The sequence below is a fragment of the Mercenaria mercenaria genome, chromosome 6 (genome assembly GCF_021730395.1).
Source record: "Mercenaria mercenaria strain notata chromosome 6, MADL_Memer_1, whole genome shotgun sequence".
Classification (NCBI taxonomy): Eukaryota; Metazoa; Mollusca; class Bivalvia; order Venerida; family Veneridae; genus Mercenaria; species Mercenaria mercenaria.
In genome coordinates this window covers 10,389,456-10,399,666 of record NC_069366.1, presented here as the reverse complement: position 1 = coordinate 10,399,666, position 10,211 = coordinate 10,389,456, and the positions used below count along the sequence as shown (strand labels likewise).

The 10,211-nt window shown below is 32.4% G+C and overlaps 1 protein-coding gene across 2 annotated transcripts in view; it reads left to right on the top strand.

Annotated features, from left to right (window-relative positions):
* Window positions 1-7,204: 7,204 nt before the first annotated feature.
* LOC123549694 (uncharacterized) overlaps window positions 7,205-10,211 on the top strand; it is a 36,377-nt gene continuing 33,370 nt past the window's right edge. For both annotated transcript variants that reach the window (XM_053545060.1, XM_053545059.1), the window contains exon 1: window positions 7,205-9,226. The gene's annotated coding sequence lies outside the window, so the exon portion shown is untranslated. The remainder of the gene's footprint in view (window positions 9,227-10,211) is intronic.

The following is a 10,211-nucleotide window of genomic DNA, read 5'->3' as shown; positions in this document are numbered from 1 at the left end:
GTGCTACGCACTCGTGATTTAATTATTACGCATCCGAACTCCTGCCCATATTTTATTAACTGATAAAATATAGGGACATATTTATTATTTCTTAAATTTAAATTTGGGTTGGAAAATTACATTGTGGATTCTATTGTAAGAAAATGCAGAATCCTCTTACTTTATAATATTTCCAGCTAAACTCTAAAATGCCATTCTATTCATCTTATAGCATTTAGATAGCACTTTAAAATTCGCATTATTCACTTATTATGATATTCTATATGACAAATAGTATATGCACGTATGAGGATGACAACCCCCATTTGGTACGCAGTATTCAGCGCATTTGAAAATTATATGCATTCTGTAAGATGTAATGACAATACTGCAGTATTAACGCCAGTCACATTACGAACATGTCGGTTATCTGCCTCAAATCTGTGGTAAATATGCATAGCATCATATGACTCATGTCAACTGATTACACATGAAGCGGTAGCTCGCTCTCTGTGTTGTGTAGTGTCGCATTGTGACTGTACTTTTTCAGTGTCAACTATATGAAGGATTTAAAAAATTATGATGGTAAAGTTATAATTATCATGGTAAAATCATACTATATAGCATTATTTTTTATCATTAATCACGATCAACCACTTCAGAAACAGACAGCCTCTGCAAATGCAGCAAATAGATGTACCCTAAATTAAAGATAACGGATTTGATTTCAATTCAGTGATCAATCAAAACGAAAACCAATAAATCGTTGTTCACGAACATTAGCACATCCATTGATAGAACGAAAAAATACAATTTACTGCATTTATTATCTATTCGTATTTTACTATATATGTCATTATACTGCATATAGTTTTAAACTTTACAAAAGACTCATACCGTACATTATATAACCACAATACTGTGCCTTGGATAAATATATTACGTTAGAACATCGTTAACACCCTTTTTAAATAATAAAATTAGCTGAAAAGTATCTTAACATAGCTCAAGAAACACCCTGGCAGTAATAAAAGTTATCATAAGAACTCTGTGACATCTTCAGAGTTATCACCGGAATTCCGTAACATTTGAAAAATCGGGCATAAAATTGTTAGAAAGTGGTATATGTTTGCAACTTTGCACTAAAATTATTCTATTGCATGTGCTGCGGATTAAGAACGTGAATAAGAAGAATAATATGTATGAATGAGCAAACGATTTCGATATTTTACTCAAAATGTCTTCTTTTCAAAGTAGTGGGGCTGATTATTAGACTAAACAGTTGTTTTCTGACGCATAGCACAAGACATCAGGCAACCTTGATCATCAAACTTTAGTTTTACACCCCATTCTCTCTATCTAAAGATAAATAATTACCATTTTTTTCTACGATTCCTTGGCACGTCATTCAGAAATCAGACGAACTCCGTAACGTTTTCCAGGAACTCCGTAACAGTTATCAGAAGAAAACATGACAGGTTATCAGAAGAACTCCATCCTTCGTGTGACACTTCCTCCCCCGTGACTTATTGCTGATAAAACTGCAAACATTTTACAAGATAACAAGACAAGATAATGTAGATCACATTTCACAGTTTCATAAAAAAAGTCCTGCATGATTGTAAATGGCATGTTCTATATTAAAAAGGAATGAGATAAGGTCCCTGATTTTTTTAACTTCTGATAATTTTCAGTTTTGTTTAAGAAGATAAAATCTATTAACATTGAAAGACGCATTGCTCTTCATAGTACGACAAATGCAACTGTCTTGTAATTCTCAAGAAAATGTTAACATATTACATGTACAGTTGTGTAAATGTAACAGCATTTAACCCGACGGACTTAATGTGAGTTTCAATCTAATCAGATATACATAGGTTAAAACAAATTAAAATAAATGTTAGCACTAGAGGAAGGACAAACAGTAAGCAATAGCATGTTAGGAATTAAAGCAAAACTGGTGTACTTGTTAAGCTATATTGCAATGGTACTGAGAATTGAGAAAATATCGATTTTGTTTCTTTTTATCTCCATTATTAGATACTATTATACTTGTTTTTAACCAGGTTTTCAACGAAAACCTGAGTTATTAGATTGGGGTATGTCGTTGGTCGGGCGGCGGCGTCAAACTGGTGTTTCCGGTCAATAACTTTTGTTTCGGTAAAGATATTTGAATAAAACTTGGTATGTATGTAGCTTATATCAAGACAAAGGCTGGAATTGATTTTGGGGTTTCTGGGGTCACGGTCAAGGTCACTGTTACTTAAAATAGAAAAAGGGTTTCCGGTCAATAACTTTTGTTTCGGTAAAGATATTTGAATAAAACTTGGTATGTATGTAGCTTATATCAAGGCAAAGGCTGAGATTGATTTTGGGGTTTCTGGGATCAAGGTCAAGGTCACTGTTACTTAAAATAGAAAAAGGGTTTCCGGTCAATAACTTAACTTAGGAATGAGCTATCATGATGAAACTTGGTGTATAGAAAACTTATATAAAATTGTAGCTTGGGATTGATTTTGGGGTTTCTGGGATCAAGGTCAAGGTCATTGTTACTAAAAATAGGGTTAGGGTTAGGTTAGGGTTCGGGTTTAGGGTTAGGGTTAGGGTTAGGGTTGTGCTTTAAAGTGGTGCACTGTGATTCAGTATACTTTTTTATTCTTATGAAAAGTGTTGAAAACCTGGTTTCGTGGCATTGCCGCGTTTCTTGTTTTTTTATGTTCTGTTATTTTGTCAGCCGAAATGTTTTACACTCAGTTATTAGTGTCTAGTTATCAATATCATGGATCATGATTTTGATTCCAAGTCTACAATGACATCGAGTCCACCAAAGGCATTAAGTCCAACTCTGATATATCTGTGGGTAAGTTGCTGTTTACTAAACAGGAAACAGCTGTATGAGTGTGTGTTTTGGTAAGAGACCCAGAAAGGATCTTGAGGTTAATTGGTTGTCATAAACAGGTGTAGAATTGTCAAAATAGCGTTACTACACATACAACGACTACAGATATTATTAATCACCTTTATTGTTTCACACTTAAAGACAAATTTATTACAGATCAAAAGAAAGTTTTTTTTTTTGTTTTAATTCTTGGTATGTCTTCTTCTGATATGAAACCCTGCACGAACTGTAATCATTCAGACCCTGTAATAAATAGAGGATATTTTAGTGTAAGATCGAAATATATTTCACCGAGTGAACTCTAAAATGCAATATTTTCACGAGTGGCTGGGCCACTCGTGAAAATGTAAATTATGGTGTTCACGAGTGAAATATATTTCGATCTTACACTGAAACAAACAAATTTTCTATTTATTTTATACATTTTTAATGGTTCTAACAAAATTAAATTCAGTTTGTCCGCGCAACGTCACGTGCATCGCACCATGACGTCATAATGTCGTGACGTCACGATATCTTTGTAGAAAAACTGCAAATAGTTCTATTGCGTTTTCTCATGTTTTCTGATTTCTTTTACATTTTATTATGATAGAATGTATATATTTATGATCCTGTTAGTATTTCTATACATCTATATCTTTCCTAAAGTATATCTTGCAAAGAAATTTCTATTATTAATAATTCATATTCTTTCGCATTCGAGTGTAGTTCCGTACCAGTGAAAAATAAAAATGATATTTTCACTGTCTGAAACAGTGAAATTATCAATTTTATTTCACTGATAAATTTCAGTATTTCATCGAAGAGCATAAAATAAATAGATTTCATAATATGCAAAGTAAAGTTTGATAACATTTGAAATTCTCCTGTTAAAACACATGAAACAGAGAATTTAAGGGGAAATAGGACAGTTGTTTGGGGTTTTTATATAGGCAAAGAAGGAAAAATTTAAACTAGCGGAGAGAATTTTCTAAAACTTTGCATGGTCATAGAGCATCATATTAGAAAAAATGTTTGCAAAACGATGGGGGTCCCGGTGCTACGTTTTGAGTTATCTGCCCCTGAATGCGAGTTTTTTTGCTCTTTTAGATCATTTTTCAAGGGCAGATAACTCAAAATCTAGCATGCGGATACCTTATTTCATTTCACATTATTTTTTGTTATTACATTTCAAGCCATTATGCAAAGTTTTAAACCATTCTATTTAACAGAATTTTTGCTGTGTTTCAATGAGTAAACATACTGCATTTTTCTTCAAAAAAGGGGCATAATTGGAAAAAAAATTCTGTTTGTTTGCGTAAGCGACAATAGAATAAAATCCATCATATAGAATTCCTGCAAATTTTGTACAGTTGCAAGAAATAAAGTAACAAACACCAATCTGAAATCAAATAAAGTGTAACTAACCATTACCGTGAGTTATCTGCCCTTGAAAATGACCTAAAAGAGCAAAAAAAAAACAACAAAAAACATTGCATGCAGGGGCAGATAACTCAAAAAGTAGCACCGGGACCCCCATTTCTTTTGCATAAATTTGTTTCTAATATGATGCTCTATGATCATGCAAAGTTTAAGAAAATTCTCTCCTCTAGTTAAAATTTTCTGTCTTTGACTATATAAAAAAACCCCACACAACTGTCACATTTCCCCTTCAGGAGTAATTAGGTGTCTACTTCCGTAAACTTTATCACTTCTGTTTGTACCAATTCAAAAATGCATTCACATAGAAGTGCTATAGTATGAAGAATTTGTCCAAGCAAAGCAGACACGATGATGCTTATTACAAAGCCCATCCACTCGTCAACCATTTATTCTCTGTTTAAGTTTAATCATTACATAATATCGTGATAACAGATGAATTCGGTTTAGTACTAAGAGGTGTTCCCAACAGGAAGTTTATTTCAGCGATTTGTTTTTAAAAATATAACATTTAGAGGTAAAATTGATTGAGCTAAACCATCTTTAAATAAAATATATTTTCACGTATTGGTACAATATATAAAAATATATCCTCTTTACTATTTGTTCCAAACTTCCATTAGGCCAAAAGGCCCATGGGGACATCCATACATGTTCTGCTCCTTTGGTTTTAGTGTGTTTATTTAGGGAAGGGGTCTTGTTGTTTTATAGGTACATTTCTGAATGGCAATCTTCTAAAATAGATACCCATTCCATTGTTGCGATGACTTTTAAACAAGTGTGAAAGGAAGACATAGGTCAGGGGAAGCTTCGTAGCCCCAAATGGACACTCTTTTTTGTTTTATGCATATTTTGGAATATCAGAGATTCTTCGTACTTTTCTAAATTATAAAAGCTGATAAATTGATTAAAACTGAAAAAACTTGAAGAACAGTTATATGAACGTATCTATGAGACCCTGAATCTTAACGCGATCGTCTTTAATCTTTTGTGGAACCAGTGACTTTTATAGGACCAGATAAGGATCTTATTCCTAACATGTACATAGGTCCATAAGGATGCATGGTAAACCGTTTGTTTATCAGCAAACTTAAGAACAGTTTTACTCATAATTATCTCACTATATTAATGATGTAGTTCTAGCGCCATATTATATAAAAAAATATTATGAAATTCAACACCTTCCAGCTATTGATCTTCCACTTCTTCTAGTACCGTCATTTTCATGTAAGGTTCTTGTGCCCGAAGTTGCTGCAGTAGAATAATAAGCTTATCATTTCTCAAATTTATAACTTCTTAATTATTCAGGAATTTGCATGCATCACATTTAGAACGTTGCAAATGGCTACTAGTGTCTCTTCTAGATACATGATATAATCTTTTAAAACTGAGGTTGAAATTGAGAAGACACAATAGTTGTCTGTATTAGTAGATAAAAACTTGTTTAGTGTGATCAAGTGGGACGTTCGTATCTGTTTAGAAAGTTATGATGAATTGAGGTAGAACCTTCGGTTTGACCTGAGATTAGATAAAGATGCATTTCATCATTATTTTAATATATTTTTTAAATGTCTACAGTGTTTTGTAGGTAAAGATGTGAATGTGCAGCAGTATTTTACTCCTATTGTCAATCGTTTGCTTAAGCAGACTTCCCGCTGCTTTGTATACAAGGTTTAGAATGTACACGCAAGACATATTTGAGAATCATTAAAGTTGATTTAATATTATTATTTATAATAATTAAATACATACTGCACAATTTACATGTTAGTGCGCAGTTTTGCCGAACCCAATCCCTATAGGCAGGGTCATTGCAAAAAGTCACAAAAACTATACAGTTTGGTATTCTGTCAGTGCAACCTGAAATAAAGTTTGATGTTCTTACTATATTAAACACTCCGGTAAGCATGTAATCATAGTAAAAATACTCTTATTTGTGCTATGAATTAAATATGAAATGAAATACCGGCATGTTTGAACCAAACAGCGTTTACTGAATCGTAATTGTATTTCGATTATTCCTGGAAAAATGCTTTAGATAAAGTTATTACTTTCCACAATAAATCTCTTATCCTTTCCGTTTATGTGCGATCGTATTGCTGAACTTGTCACAACTGTAATGCAACACAAAATACTTAAAAACTGCTTCATTTTGACTTGTTTCAACTGCTTGAGTGTCAAGCGCTTGAGAGTGTGAGAGATAAGTAACTATTTATAAACATGCGCCTTCAACAGCTGTTGTGTGAAAAACGTTGGCCTTAAAGGAAGATACCTCATCATTTTTAATTTGCTAAAAAATCAGTTAGCAGTAAATACACGAATTACACACGCTGGAAAAATAATGAAGTCACCCAGCATATAGATAATGTGGACATGCAGTATACATAAATAATGTAGTCATGCAATATACAAATTCATACACGCAGTATATATAAATAATGGATTCACGCAATATATAATTAATTTATACACGCAGTATATATAATGTAGCCACTCACCACATAAATAATGTAGATACGCAGTACATATAAAAAATGTAGTCACGCATGATGTAGGCATGCAGTACATTAATCATAAAGTAACGCAGTATATGAATATTGTAGTTACGCAGTATGTAAACAATGTAGTCACGCAGTAATGAAGAATGCAGTCAAGCAGAATAAAATCATGTAGTCACAAGTCATGTTGTCTCGTAAATTATCAATCTTGTTGTCAAGCAGTTCATAAATTATGTATATATATAACATCATTTATTAAAAACCTGACTTTATAATAATGTTAATTTTAAATTTTCGAATCTTTGTTAACGTTATGCTAATCTTGAAACATTCCTTTAATTTGCTGTACAAAACGATCGTTTTTTCATTCCACGTGCCTTTTCTTTCTTGAAACAAATGGGGGGCCTCTAGAATGATTAAGGTGATAACATCACTGCTTAGGAAGATAAGACTAAGAAAATTACAGTTTCTAATGTTTGAAGAAAATATCAATGCCTCTAAAGAAGCGTTTTGAAAATTTCTATCATTATTCCGTTCGAAATCTGTAATATTTGCTCTTGAAAGCAATATACACACCCTTTCTGTTTGTTTTACTTCTGTGTTATTGCTCAACAACAGAAATGTATTCTATAAATAGAAACTGCTGAAATCATATTATACTGTATAGTTAAAAATAATTACCCAGCAAAAAACGACTAAATACAAATGTTTAATATATATTTTATTTAATTAAAGATTGGCACAAAATTGTCATGACTGGATTAAGATTACTAGTAAATATATAGCTTAATAAATGCAGTTGAGTAAAAACTTGAATTGAAATTGTTCAATATGAATCGACGTTGTTTCTTGCCCCGTCCACGATCGCAAGAGTTTTATGATATTAAAAACGCTGAAACACAACTTTGTCCCGACACCGGCGACAAATGTTTAAAACAGTCTTTTTGTATTTGTGCTTTGTTCGTCATTAGGATTCAAAGCATCTGGTTGTAAACCCAAATGTTTCAGCTCTCTCCAGTCACGACGATGGGTGATATCCTGCAAATATAAAACAAACACGAGAAAAACGGGCAGGGTTGGGAGGGAAGTTTTTAAACTAAAATTTTTGTTTAAAGTATCAATGACTCTACCTCGTTCAGTGGACTCGGAATCGAAAAGACTGGAATCTGGCGAGACGGGCGTTTATATACCTGACCCAGAATTCCCTGGTCACGTGAAGGTATGGTGTACAAGGGGGGTCATTTTTGCCGAGTAAAGAGTTTAACCTTAATTCGGTTAAACTGAATATTGTAACAGTCGCAATATATTATTTATATAGAGTTTGATTAAGTTACAATTTTTTTAACACACGAGACAGTATAAATAATGGAACTGCAAAAACTCATTATGTCCAGTGATGACAATTTATTTCAGAAAAGCAAGTTCAATTCAGTAAAGTCAGAATCTCTTACCGTCTCTCATGAAAGGATGAAATCATTTCATTTTTTTTCCAGCAACACGACCAAATCTACAATTTTTAGAGAAGTTTGGCCTGACTTAGAATGGTCAGCTAACTGACCTGTGGATATGTCGATTAACTTTTTCCCCTTAGATTTGTATTTTAAAGGAAAAGTTTAAAATTGACATTAGATTGATTCAAGTTTAAAAAGAATAAGGTATATGAATCAACTTTATCATATGAATAAAAAGATAAGCTGAATTTGTAAATATAATATTGAATCTGTAACCACTTTCAACATCTGTAAAGTTGTAAATAAACAATACCACATTGTATTCTTCGTGTATAGTCAGTTAACACAAATTACATAAAGCTCTGTACGTATTTAATTTTGATTGATAATCCGTAACTTTGCCAACACAACTTTCAGTTTTACTTATGTCAGGTTCTTTTGCACGGCATTCACATTTTATGTGGATTATTTTTAATTATCCATGTTAAGAGAATCTGTTTTCATAAAAGAACTGCATTGTATTCTAAATGGGCGATAAATGAGAAAGAAGATAAGAGTGAAATGGTTCCTAATTAAATGTAAATGCAGTACAGATTTTACCACAATTCGTGTATTATAATTTCAGTCATTTGATTTTTTTTATCAATTCGTTTTCATTATTGGGGACAATCGGTGTATGGTTAAATATGTACATTGTACGAGCTATCGTAACCGTTTTATACCCGCACGCGGTCCCTTCAATTCATTCACTATATGCGAGTCATGAAATAAACATCTGAGCAGCAAAGGTTGTTATTTGATATTCCCATACACCAAAACAGTTAAAGCTCTTATGATATAACAAGATTCAACGAAGCATATGCAGCTGGTACCCTTACTGGATAGTGTGTTCCATTATAAAGCTGAAAACCAATTACGGATGAACATGGCGGAATCGTCGTAGCAAAACAGATTTTGTAAAATCTATTGAGATAAAGCAGGTAATTATACACGCCATATCTGAAAAATGATGTTTGTGTTTTTGAGCATCACAATAAGTGTCACAATATGACAGTAAACGATTGAGTATTTAAGGAGACAATCCCAATGTTATCCTAATTTGTAAAAATCCTAGAGAGTAAATATAAAAAAGAAATCTAATTGGAGTTACATCTTTTATTCATTACATTTTACTATAACTGCAGATGATACAACATGATGTTATAAAAAACGTATTTTGATTAATGTCTTTGTGAACTTAAACATAAGATTATTAAAATTGCTTATGACTTCCTTGTTTATTGATGCGAAAACATATAAACACGCATGATGACTAAAACGAATGCTATGGTGTATAAAAAGATCCATAACATCCTTCTAGTATATTATATTATTATGTTTATAGTAAAATAGAAAAGTTTTGTATATTTGTTTATGTAATTCTCCAGATAAATCATTTAAACTGACAATTGGTAATACACGCAAAAAGTGTAGTAAATGTTATAGTAAATTTGATGTTGCGGGTATTAATGATGGTATAAAGGTTAAGAAGTAGCAAATACAATTGAAAAAAGGTTTGAAAAGAACCTGAGTTGAAACAAACCGAAATGCTCCAGATTATGCCCATTAAAAAGAAGACAAACTTAAAACTATCATTTTTAAAATCATCGTTGAAAATAGAAAAGAGATATATTGCTAAGAGAAACAGTAATGATATAAACATAACCATTTAAGGTGTAGACAGAAACGACAATCCAAGAAATGGGAGTATGCATACGAACTCTTTAAATACAAATGTTACCGAAGTAGCAACCCATTCAGCCTCACTTTATAACCCGCATGAGCAGGCCTTTAATGTTGTAGACCTCATTGCTGTTGAATATGAGAAAAGAAACGAATTAGAAAGTGTTATCAGAGCTAATTACAGGTTCAGGTTGTGGAAAAACAGCGATGTCATTGAAACTGAAACAAGAGAATTATCTGAAA